The following is an 18,215-nucleotide window of genomic DNA, read 5'->3' on the forward strand; positions in this document are numbered from 1 at the left end:
TGTCTGACTGAAGGTGGGTTGGTTGACGACCTGCGGTTGCTGACTGACTGGCTGGCTGCCTGCCGTCTGGCTCTGTGCTCGTCGAAGGCCCGCTGGCGTTCAGCGGCCCGCCCGCTCCCGGTGGGAGCCGTTGGGGGGGTCCGGCTTGGCTGTTGTCGCGTACAAGTGCGTCATCAGCTGCGCGACGGAGGGGGGTTGTGGTGGTGGTAGTATGGCGTCGTTGCGGGGCCCGAGTGGGGAGTGAGGGCGAGCGCAGCCGCTCGCTGGGGGAGAGGGGGGGGGGAAGGGGAAACATGATGCCCGGAGAATCCCGTTCGCAGGCGGCCGACGCGGTGACCGCGGGCCCGGCCCCCTGTGTGAACTGCGACACCTTGCAGCAGGTAAGCGCGCGGCTCATTGTCCCTGAGCCCGGGCTCTGGGCTCGTGGCTGGGACCAAGAGGACAACAAGCAGCAGCAGCAGCAGCAGCAGGGCGGTGCATGGGCAGATCACTGCACTACCATGCTGGCTCATGTAAACAACACCCAGGCTGGAAGTGGACCTTTTGGCTGAAGGAGAGGAGGGAGAGGGAGGGGAGGAGGGAGGGGGGAGACAATGTATTTTATATATAGACCACAAATTTAAAATAGAGCAGCCAATCCTAACTGCAAATGTGTTGCTGGTCAAAGCACAGCAGGTTAGGCAGCATCTCAGGAATAGAGAATTCGACGTTTCGAGCATAAGCCCTATGAAGGGCTTATGCTCGAAACGTCGAATTCTCTATTCCTGAGATGCTGCCTAACCTGCTGTGCTTTGACCAGCAACACATTTGCAGCTGTGATCTCCAGCATCTGCAGACCTCATTTTTTTACCCAGCCAATCCTAACACAGAGAACAAAAGGGATGTGGTAACAGGTTTTGGTGATAACTGCGCATTGCCATGCTGTTGTCAATTATATTAAATTGAGGGCAGTGATGGTTTACATCTCACTGAAACTGGGGCAGAAGTCAGCCCTACAGTTGCCCCGATTAAACCAGTCCCATAGTGTTTTGAGCAGCTCTGGACACCACGTTTTATTGATTAGAATTTGGGTGAATGGATTATAATAAAGCATTGGATTGTTACGCAAATAGGGAGTGACAGGTTCTCACTGAGCCCCGCAGTGGGTTAGAGTGGTGGCTTGCAATGGCAACCATTGGATTACCGTATAAACAAGACGATTGCACTTTCCTAGAAAGTTTAAGTTCAAGACGAGCGGCAGGTGTGACGGATCGAGATTCGGACGTCTCTGTTCTCTGTCTCAAAATGCTCCATAGTCGCTTGAGTCCTTGCAGGGCATTCGTTGCTGTCATGAAGGGAAAGTTGACATGCAATTTGCACTCTGCAAGGCCTGGTAAAAAGAAATATGGGCATGGCCAGATCATCAATTTTAGTGATGACCGTTGAGGCATAAGTGTTGACCTGGGTGCCCAAGAGATCTTAGTACTCTGTTTTGAGTTGGGTTGTGTGATCTTTCATAATCACCTCAGAGAAACACTTCCAGCTGTGAAGCATAGAAATGTAATCTTTCTTTGTGTTTGGCTTCCTAGTGTAGTACTTGAATTTTCAATTCTAAAGCAACTATTGCCTTATGATAAAGTATAGATTGCAATACAGAGTAATTCAACATTAAATTATAACTGCATTGTCAGAGAGCTTTATAGTGTGCATGGTATACAACTTATTTTACTGTTTAAGATTATGATACAAGGAGAATATGTACACTTAGATTTTTCTGTAAGTTGCATTGTTTCCGCTTCCATACTTTGTGCTTCCTTTGCACCGGATTTTTAAAAAATAAGTATAATTGTCATTTTTAAATTATATTTTTTTAGATCTACAAGCCATATAATTCAAAAGATGGCTTGTGTATTTCCTGGTAATTTATGTATCCAACAGTAAAGTGTTTGACCTGATTCTCTGAAAACATAGAAGTATGTGAAACTATTTATCACTTTCTAGAACTCTATCGTAATACCTTCTTCTGACTGCTTATCTTTGAAATGATTTGGCGATGCTGGTGTTGGACTGGAGTGTACAAAGTTAAAAATCACACAACACCAGGTTATAGTCCAACAGGTTTAATTGGAAGTGCACTAGCTTTCGGAGTATCTTTGAAAAGTACTGAGGGTGTCTAACTTAAAGTTTTATTTTATAAATATTTTCAGATATGTCTTGTGTTAGAAATAATTGTTATCCTTGAATAATTTATGCCTGAAATTCTATATGCTTTGCTATTTTGTATAAGTTAGTATTGCATTTATAAGTTCAAAAACAAAATAAAAATTATATTAAATTGAGGGCATTGATAGTTTATATCTCATTGAAAATGGGGCAGAAGTCATCCCTCAGCCCGACAATGCCCTGATCAAACCAGACCTATAGTATTTTGAGCAGTTCTGGATACCACATTTTAAGGACACTTTAAAGACATTTTAACAAGGATTTTGGAAGGAGTGCATCATATGTTTACCAGAGTTTGTTTATAAGCTCATAAATGTATGGGCATTATCATCACTAGAATTTCCAGCATTTGCTGCCCTTTTTTTTGAAGGTAGTGTGGACTGCTGCCATGAGCCGTTGCAGTCCATGTGAAGGAAGAACAGAATGCTTTGAAGGTTTTCATTCGGTGACATTGAGGGTGGTAAGGGTTTGGAATTGTCTTAAGACAGTAAGATAAAGGAGCAGGAGTAGTCTATTCAGCAAGTACAGTCTTCTCTAAGATCATGGCTGATCCAATAATCCTCAATTCTACTTTCCTACCTGCTCACCAAAACCCTTGAGTCCCTTACCGACTTAAAATGTCTGTGTTATCCTTGAGTATACGTAACCATCCAGCCTCTATACAGTAAATAATTCTATAGGTTGGTTACTGTCTGACAGAGAAAGTATCATCCTCCCCTCTGTCTTAAATAGGTGACCACTTGTTCTGACACTATGCCCTTTGGTCATAGACTTTCTGACATCTGCCTGTCAAGACCGTAAGAACCTCTGTGTTTCAATAAGGGCTGTTCTCATTGTTCTCAACGGCGACAAGTACAAGCCCAACTTACTTCACTTTTTCGAATAGGAAGATGCCTCCAGATGTGGGATCTACGCAGTGAACCTTGTCTAAGTCACCTCTCATGTCAATATAGTTTTGTTTAAATAGGGGACCCTACTGTTCACGGTATTCCTGGTGTGGCCTGGCCTGTTCCTTATAGAATTTTAACAAGACTTCCTATTTTTACACTGCATTCCCTTCGAGGGGTACGTAGGTTAAGTTATTTTATTTTACATTAGGATTAATCCACGGCACAACATCGTGAGCCAAAGGGCCTGTTCTGTGCTGTACTTTTCTATCTTCTATATCTGTGAAATAATGACAAAAGATCAATTGGTCTTTCCTATTATTCAATGAACTTGGCTGCTAGGTTTTTGTGATTTATGCACAGGGGTCCCACATCTTTCTGTGCTGCAATTTTCTGCTGCTTTCCCCATTTAAAAAATACTTAGCTGTTCTATTTTTCTTGGAAAAATGCATAACTTTATACTTTCCCATCTACCAAGTTTTTGACAATTCTCTTAACCTGTCTATATTTCCCGCTGTAGTCTGTGTTATCCTCACTACTTGAAGTTGCGCCTATTTTGAGTCATTACAAACTTGGCAACAGCTCGTTCACTTCCTTCATCTAAGTCATTGATATATGTTGTAAATAATTCTGCCCCAGCACTGATCCCTGTGGCACTCTTGTTACAAGTTGCCATTTTGAAAATGCCCCTTTTGTCCCAGTTGACTAGCTTTTATTAGCCAATCTTTTATCCGTGCTAATAAAGTACTTGTTTGACTCTGCTTGATTTTATGATGTATTTTTAAATGCTCTGTTATATTCTTTCTAATAGAATGTAACATTTTCCCAATGTGACATTAAATTGACTGGCCTATAGTTATTTGATATTTTTGTTGTCTTCCGTTGATTGAAGTACATTAGCAGCTTTCCAGTTCTCTGCCACTTTTCCTGAACCTAAGGATTCTTGGAAGATTACTACCATTACATTCACTAGTTTTGTGGCTGCTTCCTTTAAAATTCTAGTGTGTAACCCATCAGGCCCCTATTAGTTTTCCTAGTTTTTTTTAATAGTGATCATTATAATTTTTTTTCTTCATCCCACTTGGACCCCTTGATTATTGAGGATGCGTTTAATATCTCGTACCATGCAGAGACATTCTAAAGAGATGTGCTGTTTGATGTGACCCACCAGTCATTGGGTGTATAACTTTCATACCTGGCATTACACTGCCACTAAAATTCAAATACCAAATGCCTCATTTGTGTGATAGGTGAAATGTCTTCTTGGCTTGATGGGGGCATCCTGATATTGTTGCATAATAGCAGTGTGTAATGGCTAGCTTTTCCACTTGCTCCAGAGTTGTGTAATAAATAACCTCTTTAAGCAAGTTGTTTAGAAAATATCTATAATGGCTAGCTTCATCAGTTGATGAAATTTAAAGGACACCTTATTCTTTTGTGGGAATTTGAGGTAGAGTTGGCACTTTTTTACCATGGAACAACTTAGTAATGTGGTACATGAATTTCAGCACTGGCGTGATGGAAGGTAAGTAAAACATATATCTCAATGACAGGTTAATCATATTGAATAACTTGACCCTTCCATTCATAGTTGGTAAAGCTTTGATCATACTTGACGTGGGACAAACAGGAAGTACGTTAGCCACCAGGATACACGAACACCAGCTAGCCACAAAAAGACACGACCCTCTCTCCCTCATAGCCCTGCACACAGGAAAAAAACCACCATTTCGACTGGGACAACATATCTGGGGCAGGCCAAGCAAAGACATGCTAGAGAATTCCTGGAGGCCTGGCACTCCAACCACAACGCCATAAACAAACACATACGAACAGGAAATGACATCACCAGAAACCCCAGGAACCCCATCCAGGAGAAAGATATAAATAGAAAGCAGGAGACAACAGCTTCGCTTCACTTGATGATGTTACCTAGCCAGGTAATGAAACATCTGGATATCAAACCTACAGCTCAGCGAGCAAACCTACACCCTATACTTGATCAGCTTTGCAAAATTCAGAACATAGGGTCCAGGATGAAATGAACAATCGCACATGAACCAAGAACCAAGCTAACAACCAATTTAGGATGATCATTTGACCTTGCAATATTGCTCATTGATTTTATCAAAACTTAACGTATTCATTACCAGTTCTTGATACTTTTCAGACAAAAGAAACTTGTCCAGGCATAGCACCTTTTCAGTTTTAATTGGTAAACTGTTTGTTTGTTGATGCATTTTCCATGATATTGTCAAAACCAAAGTTGAGTTGCCTTTTTTTGAAGAAGTAACAAAGAGGATTGAGAAGGCCAGAATTGTAGACATGATCTGTATGAACTTCAGTAAGGGCGTTTGACAAGGTTCCTCATGGTGCACTGGCTGGCAAGGTTAGATCCCATGAAATACAGGGAGAACTAACCATTTGAATAACTGGATTGCCAAAAGACATTTCACCTTTCACAGACTGGAGGCCTGTGACCAGTGGTGTGCCAATAGGATTGGTGTTGGGTCCACTGCTTTTTGTCATTTATATAAATGATTTGGATGTGAACATAGGAGGTATAGTTAATAAATTTGCAGATGGCACCAAAATTGGAGAGAGAGTGAACAGCGAACAAGTACCTCAGATCTCGAACCAAGATCACCTTATCTCAGAGTACAACAGGATCTTGATCAGATGGGCTAATAGGCTGAGCAGTGGCAGATGGAATTTAATTTAGCTAAATGTGAGATGCTGCATTTTGGAAATGCAAATCAGGACAGGACGTATATACTTAATGGTAAGCTCCTGGGGAGTTGCTGAACAAAGAGAGTGCAGTTCGTAGTCCCTTGAAAGTGGAGTCCCAGGTAGATAAGATGATGAAGGTGGTGTTTGGTATGCTTTCCTTTATTGGGCAGAGCATTGAGTATAGGGGTGGGAGGTCTTTGTTGTGGCTGTACAGGACGTTGATTGGACCACTTTTTGAATATTGTGTGCAGTTCTGGTCTCTCTGGTATAGGAAGGCTGATATGAAACTCGAAAGGGTTCAGAAAACATTTACAAGGACGTTGCCAGGGTTGGAGAATTTGAGCTATAGGGAGAGGCTGAACAGGCTGGGGCTGTTATCCCTGGAGTGTCGGAGGCTGAGTGGTGACCTTATAGAGGTTTTATAAAGTCACAAGTGACATGGATAGGGTGAATAGGCAAGGTATTTGCCCTAGGTCGGGGGAGCCCAGAACTAGAGGGCATAGGTTTAGGATGAGAGGTGATAGATTTGAAAGGGATCTAAGGGGCAACTTTTTCACGCAGAAGATGGTGAGTGTATGTAGTGAGCTGCCAGAGGATGCGGTGGAGGCTGGTACATTACAACATTTAAAAGACATGGGTATATGAATAAGAAAGGTGTAGAGGGTTATGGGTCACATGTTAGCAAATGGGCCTAGATTAACTTAGGATATTTGGTCAGCATGGGTAAGTTAGACTGAAGGGTCTCTTTCCATGTTGTACATCTCTGACTATCGAAGGCACTTTTAGATTGACCAAGCACCATCTAGTGGCAAATTTGGTCAGTGCAGGCATCAGCTAGCCTGAATTACTTGCACCAACCAATCTCTGCCACAAGATGGAGCATAGGACTTGAATGCAGGTACAGCTGAAGAACCAACCCCAGGCTAAGGTAAGAACAGAAGGTCCAGTGGTAGTGTCCCTACTTGGCGGGCAGGTGATCTGGGTTCAAGTCCCACCTGCTCTAGCATTTAATAACAACTCTGCACAGGTTGATTGGAAAATATGAAGAAAAAAACAAAGGTGAGGGCAACAGTAAGAGAAGTGATGGTGAACCAGGCTAGGACAGGTCAACAAAAAAGATGAAAGATGATAGCAGAAATAAGAGACAAAATGGTGGATGTAAGACTTTCAGACCTTGTCCATAGCGAGAAGTTTTAGCAGCCAGGAGGTCACTTGAGTGTAGTGTTATCAAACCACAACTGAGACGACAAATCTACTTCGGTAATGTTGTTTATCAATGTTTCTCTTTCAATCCAGTTAAGCGTGGGATAAGAAATTATTTATTCCAATAGAATTATATAGTATTCAAGGAGAAATATTTTGTATAAAGTACTTCGAATTATTGTATTTGTTTTATCAAAGGGAGGTAGAGGATTCTGTTTTATGGATCATTCTGATAGTTACACTGTCAATTAGTGAAAATTTTACTATGTATTATTTCTTTCAGGTTATTGAAATGCAAATTTTTTGTGCAAATCCATCTTGGAATTATCAGCATGTTATGCAGAGCTATTCATAATCAAAAGGGAGTCCAAGCTCAACTAGTGTGTGACTAACCTGAGTCAGATGTTTGTGGATCATGGGTTAGTCGGGTTAGACGATATGGGAACCAGAGGGAGCCAGCCAATTGGATGCAAAATTGCCTTGAAGGTAGGAGACAGAGGGTGGTGGTAGAGGGTTGCTTTTCAGACTGGACGCTTGTGACCAGTGGTGTGCCACATGGATCCAGGCTTGGTCTATTCATTTATATTAAATGATTTGGATGTGAACATAGGAGGTATGGTTAGTAAGTTTGCAGATGATACCAAAGTTGATGGTGTAATGGACTGGGAAGAAAGTTATCTCGGAGTGCAACAAGACTTTGATCAGATGGGCCAATGGGCTGAGGAATGGCAGATGGAGTTTAATTTAGATAAATGTGAGATGTTGCATTTTGGCAAGGAAGGGCTTTTGCCCAAAATGTCGATTTTTTTGGGGGGGGATTTTTTTTTTTGTTTTTGTTTAGTTTTACCTGCTCCTCGGATGCTGCCTGACCTGCTGTGCATTTCCAGCACCACGCTCTTGACTTTAATCTCCAGCATCTGCAGTCCTCACTTTGGCCCAAGATAATTAATGGTCAGGCCCTGGTGAGTATTACCAAAGAGACCTAGGAATGCAGATGCATAATTCCCTGAAAGTGGAATTGCAGGCGGACTGTAGTGAAGTACACTTGTCTTCATTGGTCAGAACATTTAGTATACGAGCTGGAAGGTCATGTTGCAGTTATACACTAAAAATGTTTAGGTTACTTTTAGACTACTGCATACAATCCTGGTCACCCTGGAAGGATGTTGATAAACTAGAAAGCCTGCAGAAAAGATTTACAAGGATGTTGCTGGGACTGCAGAGTTTGAGTTATATGAGATGCAGAATAGGCTGGGGCTTTTTTCTCTGGAGAATCAGAGGCTGAGGGGCGACCTTAGAGACGTTTACAAAATCGTGAGGGGCATAGATAGGGTGCATAGCCAAGGTCTTTTCCGAGAGTGGGGGAGTCTGAAACTAGAGGACATGGGTTAAAACTGAGAGGGGAAAATGACTTGAGGAGCAACTTTTTTCATGTGGAAGGTGGTGTGTGTATGGATTAACAGCCAGAGGAAGTGGTGGAGACTGCTATAATTACAACATTTAAAAGGCATCTGGATGGACTTATGAATAGGAAAGGTTTAGAGCAATACAGACTAAACACTGGCAAACGGGACTAGTCAGATTGGGATGTCTGGTTGATGCAGACACATTGGATTGAAGGGTCTGTTTCTGTGCTGAGCGGCTCAGACTCTGCGTCACCTCAGCAGCATGTACATTTAGCTGTAATGTTGAGGGAGGACTGTACTGTTGGAGGTGTATTGTGAAATCGAGTTCCCAATTGCCGCCTTGGGTGGACATGAAAGATCATTTGGTGCCATTTTGATGAATAGCAGGAGATTTCTCCTAAGTTTCCAAACCAATGTTTGTCCATATACTGAAGTCGGCACTGAGAACGCAGATAATCTGGTCGTTTCTTTCATCTCTGTGGATGTGAATTAGCTACCAATACAATGGTAACTAATTCAGTAATATCTCATTGACTACAAGGTGTTTCGGGACATTGAGATTGCGAAAGATGGTGCAGAAATATGTTACTTCTTATGTTGGACTTATTGACCTTGCAACTTATCATTAAATATATTTAAAGGAGTTTCATTGTATCAAATAATTTTAACAAACTCACTCATTTCCCTTGAAATATTTATATTTTCCCTGTATTTTGTAACATTTACTGGGCTGTTGTGTTGGATTAGTTACTTATAGGAGTTAGCTGGCTGACTTTGAGAGATTTAAAACTAATGCAGTTTAGTAGGTGTCAACAAAATTGAAGCGCATCTTTTAAGTTTGGAACAAAAATTTATGTCATTCAGATTTGTTTGCAGAAGTGCTCTTTTAATAACAGCACCTGTATTGAGGTTAGTCATAACAGCTGTTTGAAGTGAAGTTTGAAAACAAATAAGAGGTGAAAATAATTCACTGATTTGTGGTATGACAGCAATATGAAGGATAAAGTAAGCTGGACTCTGATGGATATGTATGTAATTCACACTCATCTACTCGTAAGAAAGATTATGACAGCTTTATTTTAATATACTTCTGAAATCACAACAACTCTGTTCAGCATTTTCTCAGGACTGAAGTGTCAGCTAAATCTGTGTTCAATTTTTCTGATTGGAAGTTGCACTCTGGTTTTAATCTGTAGTGATTATTGTGCAAGAGAGAACTTAAGCACTTTCTATGGTATATCAAAATGCTATTGGAGAATATTTTGTTAAACCTAATTGTTGTGCTGCGATCCAAATTAGTTGACTTCCATAGACATGAGGATTGGCTGTCTGACAGAAGGCAGAGAGTTGGGATAAAAGGTTCTTTTTCAGAATGGCAGCCGGTTATAAGCAGTGTCCCGCAGGGTTCAGTAGTTGGGGCCGCAGCTGTTCACGTTATATATTAATGATCTGGATGAAGGGACTGGGGGCATTCTAGCGAAGTTTGCCGATGATAAGAAGTTAGGTGGACAGGCAGGTAGTACTGAGGAAGTGGGGAGGCTTTAGAAGGATCTAGACAGTTTGGGAGAGTGGTCCAAAAAATGGCTGGTGGAATTTAATGTGAGCAAATGCGAGGTCTTGCACTTTGGAAAAAAGAATAAAAGCATAGACTACTTTCTAAACAGTGAGAAGATTCGTAAAGCCAAAGTACAAAGGGATCTGGGAGTGCTAGTCGAGGATTCTCTAAAGGTAAACATGCAGGTTGAGTCTGTGATTAAGAAAGCGAATGCAATGTTGTCACTTATCTCAAGGGTTGGAATATGAAAGCACCGTTGTGCTACTGAGACTTTATAAAGCTTTGTTTAGGCCCCATTTGGAGTACTGTATCCAGTTTTGGTCCCCACACCTCAGGAAGGACATACTGGCACTGGAATGTGTCCAGCGGAGATTCACACGGATGATCCCTGGAATGGTTGGTCTAACATATGAGGAATGGCTGAGGATCCTGGGATTGTATTCATTGGAGTTAAGAAGATTAAGGAGAGATTTATTAGAAACTTACAAGATAATACATGGCTTGGAAAGGGTGGACGTTAGGAAATTGTTTCCGTTAGGCGAGGAGACTAGGACCCGTGGGCACAGCCTTAGAATTAGAGGGGGTCAATTCAGAACAGAAATGCGGAGACATTTCTTCAGCCAGAGAGTGGTGTGCCTGTGGAATTCATTGCCGCAGAGTGCAGTGGAGGCTGGGACGCTAAATGTCTTCAAGGCAGAGATTGATAAATTCTTGATGTCACAAGGAATTAAGGGCTACGGGGAGAATGCTGATAAGTGAAGTTGAAATGCCCATCAGCCATGATTGAATGGCAGAGTGGACTCGATGGGCCGAATGGCCTTCCTTCCATTCCTGTGTCTTATGGTCTTATGGACATTAGTTCAGATCTTCCAGTCACTACCAATATTTGGCTCATTGTTGTTGGCTGCAAAGACTTTTTTTGCCATGACCTTTTCTCATTTTTTCAGTCAGGACATTCAATCCTGGCAGCAGCAGCAATGGGTCAGGGCAGCATTCCAAGTGGGATGAGGCATATCGGAGTACGCCACCACTAAACAACATTCAGTGCTCTGTTTGGGTCTTGCAGTGGGTGGATAGGTCAGTAAGTGGTGCACTGGGAGCAGTCATTTGGTCATGAAGTGGTGGTAGGAGAGAGAGTTAGATCTAGTAATTATTGAATTATGTCACTGATGTACCAGCAGAACATTTCCCAGGGAACTATCCAGATAAATTCTGCATAACTAGCCTAAGTCACCAGCGTTGAAACCAACATAAAATACATGCATCTAGTGTCATCGACAGTGTGAATCAGTATATTTTAACTGTAAACTTCTTGGGCAATTTCTGCAACTGTGTCTGTGTACCAAGAATTCCATCGAGTCCCAATGCTGACTTAAGTGTAAATTTTGGAAGATTTGGGCCTTTGTGAAGCTGCCAAAAATAGTGGACCCCGACATGTGACACTCTGCTCTGTAAATTTTCACCTGTTGTCCTTTTCTCAATGAAATCATCTAGGGTCTGGTAAGGAAGACAGCAGGTATCCTACATATTGGAGGCGAGATTGCAAAAACACATTTTTGCGATGGCTTAAGTGATGTTTGTAATTAATTGCATTCTTTCTGATTGCTGAGGCAAAGTCTGGATTTGCAGATGATGCTTGCCACCCTGTTTTACATAAAGTACCTGTGGGAAACCTAAGCCTTGAGTTTGTGAAGCTGGTGATTTAATTAACGGTAGACACTTAGAATTATTGAATGGTATCATTCTGCATGAGGATGGCAAGATAAACATGAGGACCGTTCAGTTTGTGGAACTGAGAAGCCTTTTGTTTAAATCATTGTTATCAATTGACATAATTAAAGATAGATCTGCATGTTGTACAGTGGCAGACATAAAGTCAATTACTTTAGAAACAATTTGCTTTAATAAATTATCTCGACATCAATTAACCGGTTATCAAATCTTCACATGTCTTGAAAGAACAATACATGATCTGGGAATAACACTTCATAAGTTTGCTGCTCACTGCCTCTATAACTACTTCAGTACCCTTCCGAACTTTATCCTATCATCTCTTACACTCATCTGGCTATGCAACCTCTTCTGTATTCCAAACAGTTGGGTGACCTATCCCATATTCTCAACATTCAATTTGATTCATTTTGATTTTTATTTTTAATGTGACTTGTCCTTAAAGCTTAGGAAACTCTTGTGTATACATAATGGAGTAAAAGTTTCTGCCCCTTGTTCAGCCAGGACTACCTTATCTGTTAGAGCTGTGTCGGTTTGGGAAAAATCCCAGCTCCTGTCCATGAACCAGGCTGGCAGATTAGCTTTAAGGGTGTGCTGTAGGCCTGATGGGGGAAGCTGGCTTTGTAGACCATCAAATAAACCGGGGTGCAATAAAACAGAAATTGGTGGAGAAACTCATCAGGTCTGCTGGCTCCTGTGGAGAGAAAGCACAGCCAGTGTTTTGGGTATTGTGACATTTCATCAGAATGAATCATGTTCTTGGTTTTAAACTGGGCTGTAGACAAGCTACTTGATGACCATGCACAGCAGAGATTTAGTGAAATATTTTTCTGATTTTCTGTTTCAAATATACAGTTGTTAAAATTTTTCATCTGTTGTCTGAAATCTTGTGCAATTCATTGTTTCTTATTTTGTGTTGCATCTATAAAGAACTTCAGGTAAATACTTCCCTGGAAGGGAGAATGAGGAAAGCTACTCTGAACTTAATTGCACTTTTCCAAATGGAGTGCAGAAAGTATACGACTTGGCGACTCCTGTCTGATCAAATATCACACCTCTGGAGCAGATGGGGTTTGAAGGCTGGGCCTTTTAAAGTAGTGATGGAAAAGGATAGACCAGAACTAAAAGTTGAAGTTCTAAATTGGAGAAAGGCCAATTTTGATGGCATTAGGCAAGAGCTTTCAAAAGCTGATTGAGCGCAGAAGACAGGAAGCCTTCAGAAATGAGTAAACTAGAATCTAGAGAAAGTAAAGTCCTGTTCGGGTGAAAGGAAAGGCTGGTAGGTGTAGGGAATGCTGGATGTCGAAAGACATCGAGGGTTTCGTTAAGGAAAAGAAGGAAGCATATGACAGGTATAGACAGGATAGATCAAGTGAATCCTTAGAGTATACTTAAGAGGGAAATCGGGAGGGCAAAAAGGGGACATGAAATATCTTTGGCACATGGAGTTAAGGAGAATCCAAAGGGTTTTTTACAAATACATTAATGACAAAAGGGTAATGAAGGAGAGAATAGAGCCCCTCAAGGATCAGCAAGGCGGCCTTTGTGGGGACGATACTAAATGCGTACTTTGCATCAGTGTTTACTGTGGAAAAGGACATGAAAGATATAGAATGTAGGGAAATAGATAGTGACATCTTGTAAAATGTTCATATTATAGAGGAGGAAGTGCTGGATGTCTTGAAATGCGTAAAAGTGGATAAATCCCCAGGACCTGATCAGGTGTACCCTAGAACTCTGGGAAGCTAGGGAAGTGATTGCTGGGCCTCTTGATAAGATATTTGTATCATCGATAGTCACAGGTTAGGTGCCGGAAGACTGGAGGTTGGCAGACGTGGTGCCACTTTATACAAAAGGTGGTAAGGACAAGCCAGGGAACTATAGACCAGTGAGCCTGATATTGGTGGTGGGCAAGTTGTTGGAGGGAATCCTGAGGGACAGAATGTACATGTATTTGGAAAGACAAGGACTGGTTAGTGATAGTCAACATAGCTTTGTGCGTGGGAAATCATGTCTCACAAACTTGATTGAGTTTTTTGTTACTTCCTCAAAGAAGATTGATGAGGGCAGAGCAGTAGATGGGATCTATATGGACTTTAGTAAGGCGTTCGACAAGGTTCCCCGTGGGAGACTGATTAGCAAGGTTAGATCTCATAGAATACAGGGAGAACAAGCCAATTGGATACAGAACTGGCTCAAAGGTAGAAGACAGAAGGTGATGGTGGAGGGTTGTTTTCAAACTGGAGGCCTGTGACCAGTGGAGTGCCACAAGGATTGGTGCTGGGTCTACTACTTTTCGTCATTTATATAAATGATTTGAATGTGAGGATAAGAGATATAGTTAGTAAGATTGCAGATGACACCAAAATTGGAGGTGTAGTGGACAGCAAAGAAGGTTACCTCCGATTGCAACAGGATCTGGATCAGATGGGTCAATGGGCTGAGAAGTGGCAGATGGAGTTTAATTTATATAAATGCGAAGTGTTGCATTTTGGGAAAGCAAATCTTAGCAGGACTTATACACTTAATGGTAAGGTCCTAGGGAGTGTTGCTGAACAAAGAGACCTTGAAGTGCAAGGTCATAGCTCCTTGAAAGTGGAGTTGCAGGTAAATCGGATAATGAAGAAGGTGTTTGGTATGCTTTCCTTTATTTGTCAGAGTATTGAGTATAGGAATTGGGACATCATGTTGTGGCTGTACAGGATATTGGTTAGGCCACTTTTGAAAAATTGTATGCGATTCTGGTCTCCTTCCTATCAGAAAAATGTTGTGAAATTTGAAAGGGTTCAGAAAGGATTTACAAGGATGTTGCCAGGGTTGGAGGATTTGAGCTATAGGGAGAGGCTGAATAGGCTCCAGTTTTCCCTGGAGCATTGGAGGCTGAGGTGTGACATTATAGAAGTTTATAATATCATGAGGGGCATTGATAGGATAAATAGACAAGACTTTTCCCTCGGGTGGGGAGTCCAGAACTAGGGTGAGAGGGGAAAGATATAAAAGAGACCTAAGGGGCAACTTTTTCACTCAGCGAGTAGTACGTGTATAGAATGAGCTACCAGAGGAAGTGGTGGAGGCTGGTTCAATTGCAACATTTAAAAGGCATCTGGATGGGTATATGGATAGGAAGGGTTTGGAGGGATGTGGGCTGCGCACTGGCAGGTGGGACTAGATTGGGTTGGGGTGCCTGGTCGGCACGGATGGTTTGGACCGAAGGGCTCTCTGACTCTTCTGGCCCAGTGTTGGATGCAGTACTGCTTTTCCACAAAATCCTCCGGCTGCTGAAGTATACAGATCTTCAAAGGTGACAAGCAAATTTGTAAAGCTGTTTCTAAAATTTAGAAGTATGAGCTTTATAGTTACAGATAGTAAACGAAAGCAAACAAGTTGTGCTAAACCTTTGTAAAAACCTTGATAATGCCACAACTGGAGTGTTGTGACAACCTCTGGGCACTGTATTTAAGAATGTTTTCTAGGATGGTAAAAAGGTAAAGTCACTTCCCAGAGGACAGTAGGGTTGCCCCCTCATATTTAGGACAACTAGTGTTGGGTTTGAGCTGAAGCTCACCACGCCAGTAGAGAGGGGCAAGGTTGAGAAGGTAGGACCTACAAGGTAACCTCCGCCAGTGCAGTAAATGAACCCACACTGTTGACATCAGTCTGTATCGCACACCAGCTGTCCAGCTAACTGAGCTAACCAAGTTCTCTGAGAAAGATCATTTCTGTGACAGGACCAGGAAAACTAGGATTGTTCATTTTAAGGTGGCAAATGTATTGTGGACCAAGTAGCTTCATTCTTTGCCTTAACAAACTAAAAACATTGTTAGCAGCAAAATATATCTTATGGAAATGGTGCAGCGCAAAAACAGCATGTGTCGGGAATAGTTGCACAGTCTGCTGTTAAATCAGATTTGTTCCGTGTCGTTGTAAACTACAGATGACATTGAAATGGTTTATTTCAGTTATCTCCAATTTATAACTTGAATATTGCTTGTGAAGTACACTGGTTTTTGCTTCCCGTGTTTTGACTCTTGTTAATTTTTTGTATCATATGCATTTTTAAGTTTATATTACAATACTTGCAATAGTATAGAGTGGATTTTGATAAGATTAAAATTTTAGATTTCTTTGGTTAGTAACAGCTTTACATGATACAGGAATTTATAAAGCAATGTTCCTTTTACTAATATTGCACCAATTTACCAGATATATTCCATTTAATGAAAATGGAATGTCAAGCTTAGAAACATGACAGACAATAAACCTAAGTGTGACACTTTTGTCTCTGTCTCATGCATATTTAAAAAGTTAAGTAAATAAAAGCAATAATTTGGAATGTTTTGGGGAACCCTCCAGTGACACACAATGTCATTCAGGAAGTTTGCAGCTTCTTATTTGACGACTTTTGTGTTTTGAAAGATATGGTAAGTTTCTGGTCTGCTGTATTAACTGCAGTAACGTTTCAAATGAGAAAACTCAATGTTTGCGTAGACTTGACGACACAACATCACTGGTTCAGCTGTTATTCCCACTTGTCCTCCTTTCACCCAGACAATTTACAGCTTTATTGTTTCTTTTTATGCACGCAATCACTGTGTTGCTTTATTACTCCCCTGTGTTGCTTTATTGAACATCCAAGCCTGATCTTCAGGACACTGTTGGAGCAGGAGCACTTGACACTGATCTGATGCTGACAGTAATTTAATCTGCTGAATTGCCAATTTAATCTGTACCTTCCAACACTCACACCATCAGAGTTGAAGAGTCAAACACAGTCAGGCATTCAGATATCCAGTGTAACTCCAGTGCATCCACACACCTTAAGGTCTGTTTCCAATTGATTGACTTTCATTATTTTAAATGAAATTGTCAATCCTGACACTGCAAAACCTCTCACGATTGACGGTGTAAACACCTGACTATCATCCCTTAACCCCCGCCCTCAACCTTACCCCCACCCAATAGTGTTGTCCCCACCCCTCCTCCCCAAAAATGCAGACCCCTATCACTTGCCAGCACCTCTCCCACTCCCAACCCCCCCCACACAAACAGCATGTGACCCACCTCCACACTAAAACACTAATGTTGATTCTTCTGACATTGGCTGGACAGGAGCCAGGAATTCCGGAAGTTGATCCTGGAGAGGGTTTGGGGGAGGAACAACAATCAGGCACGGTAAGATCAGCAATTGTAAGTTTAAACTTGTCACGTGAGGACTGCAGATGTGCGCACATTCGGACTTAGTAAGGGTCTTGAGGCATATCAGTGAAGTTACCTGTCATTGAAAATTTTTGGCCATCATTTCTTTCCACTGTTCTTTTGAGTGTTGTACTTTTAAAAAGTAATTGCTTCTTACAAATGCCACCTGAATAACTATTCTAACTCATTTGCTACCCTGAAATGACAGTTCCGTTTCTTTTATAGTGCTTTTAATATTTCTTTTAACCCCATAACATATATTTTTCACAACAACTGTCCAATCAAATACATCTTCTCTCGTTATTTTCAAATATCCCCAATAACCTGAACTCAGTTTAATGACTTGTGTCAGGACGTCTGGCCTCCTCCCTTAATGTGTATAGTATTGCTGCTCATGTAAATGTTTTTGACTACAATCTAGATGTTACACCATGCACACACAACTCTGTGTTTTGAGTTCAGCATATATTCAGACATCCTCTTGTGTATTCTTTCATTAGCCTATGGCCCCTCTCAACTGTTTCCCTACTAAGGCAACTGCTTTCCTAATCAGTAGAAGACCTACACTGTTGTTCACCACATCAATGGACATTATACACTCCACTCGCAGTTTGATATAATTGGATCACAATAGGTTCTGCCCCAACAATAATTTTACTTGGGTGTTTGATGCAATGTCTCCAGATTCTTTTCAGATGCTGACATATGTCCAGTATTTACATGCTTGCCAAAGATTCTTGTATAACCTAAGTAGCAGCATTTCACAAAATAGGAGTGTTAGATCTTGGTACAATCATATTGTCAACATTAAATATCTAAATATTTCCATTTTCTCACTTGCGGGATGTGCTGAAATAGCCAAAATGGGCTGAAGTGCTGAGATTAACATTGAGAAATATTAAAGCATCTGTAATGGGAGGGGGGGAGGGGGAGAAAGGTAGAATTTATGCTATGCAGTTTTTTTACAGACCCACTTCTGATCAGTAGCAATTAACTGTCTGTTAACAATAGATGTGTTCCCCGATAATGCACAGTTAGTTTTGAATGTGTTCACATATTAAGTCTGCAGGCTGACCCTACATTTCCCTGAATTCTGGGTTGTTTATTCCATCTTGCATTTCTGCTGAGCCTGAAGCATCCTTAGAAGCTTTATTCAATATTTACTACTTATAATCTTTCTAGTTTAGCATAAATAATGTAAACGTCAGCCCTCAAGGAATGACTGTTTGAAATTAATTTACCTTAAAATACAAAAAAACTGCAGGAACATTCTGTAATTGTTAGCTTGTGCACAGCTATATAGTG

At 41.3% G+C, this 18,215-nt stretch overlaps 1 protein-coding gene across 1 annotated transcript in view; it reads left to right on the forward strand.

Annotated features, from left to right (window-relative positions):
• Positions 1-297: 297 nt before the first annotated feature.
• ice1 (KIAA0947-like (H. sapiens)) overlaps positions 298-18,215 on the forward strand; it is a 75,783-nt gene continuing 57,865 nt past the window's right edge. Inside the window, exons 1-2 of the mRNA XM_060824576.1 lie at positions 298-380; positions 16,824-16,886. The gene's annotated coding sequence lies outside the window, so the exon portion shown is untranslated. The remainder of the gene's footprint in view (positions 381-16,823; positions 16,887-18,215) is intronic.

This window comes from Hemiscyllium ocellatum, chromosome 5 (genome assembly GCF_020745735.1).
Source record: "Hemiscyllium ocellatum isolate sHemOce1 chromosome 5, sHemOce1.pat.X.cur, whole genome shotgun sequence".
NCBI classification, from domain to species: Eukaryota; Metazoa; Chordata; class Chondrichthyes; order Orectolobiformes; family Hemiscylliidae; genus Hemiscyllium; species Hemiscyllium ocellatum.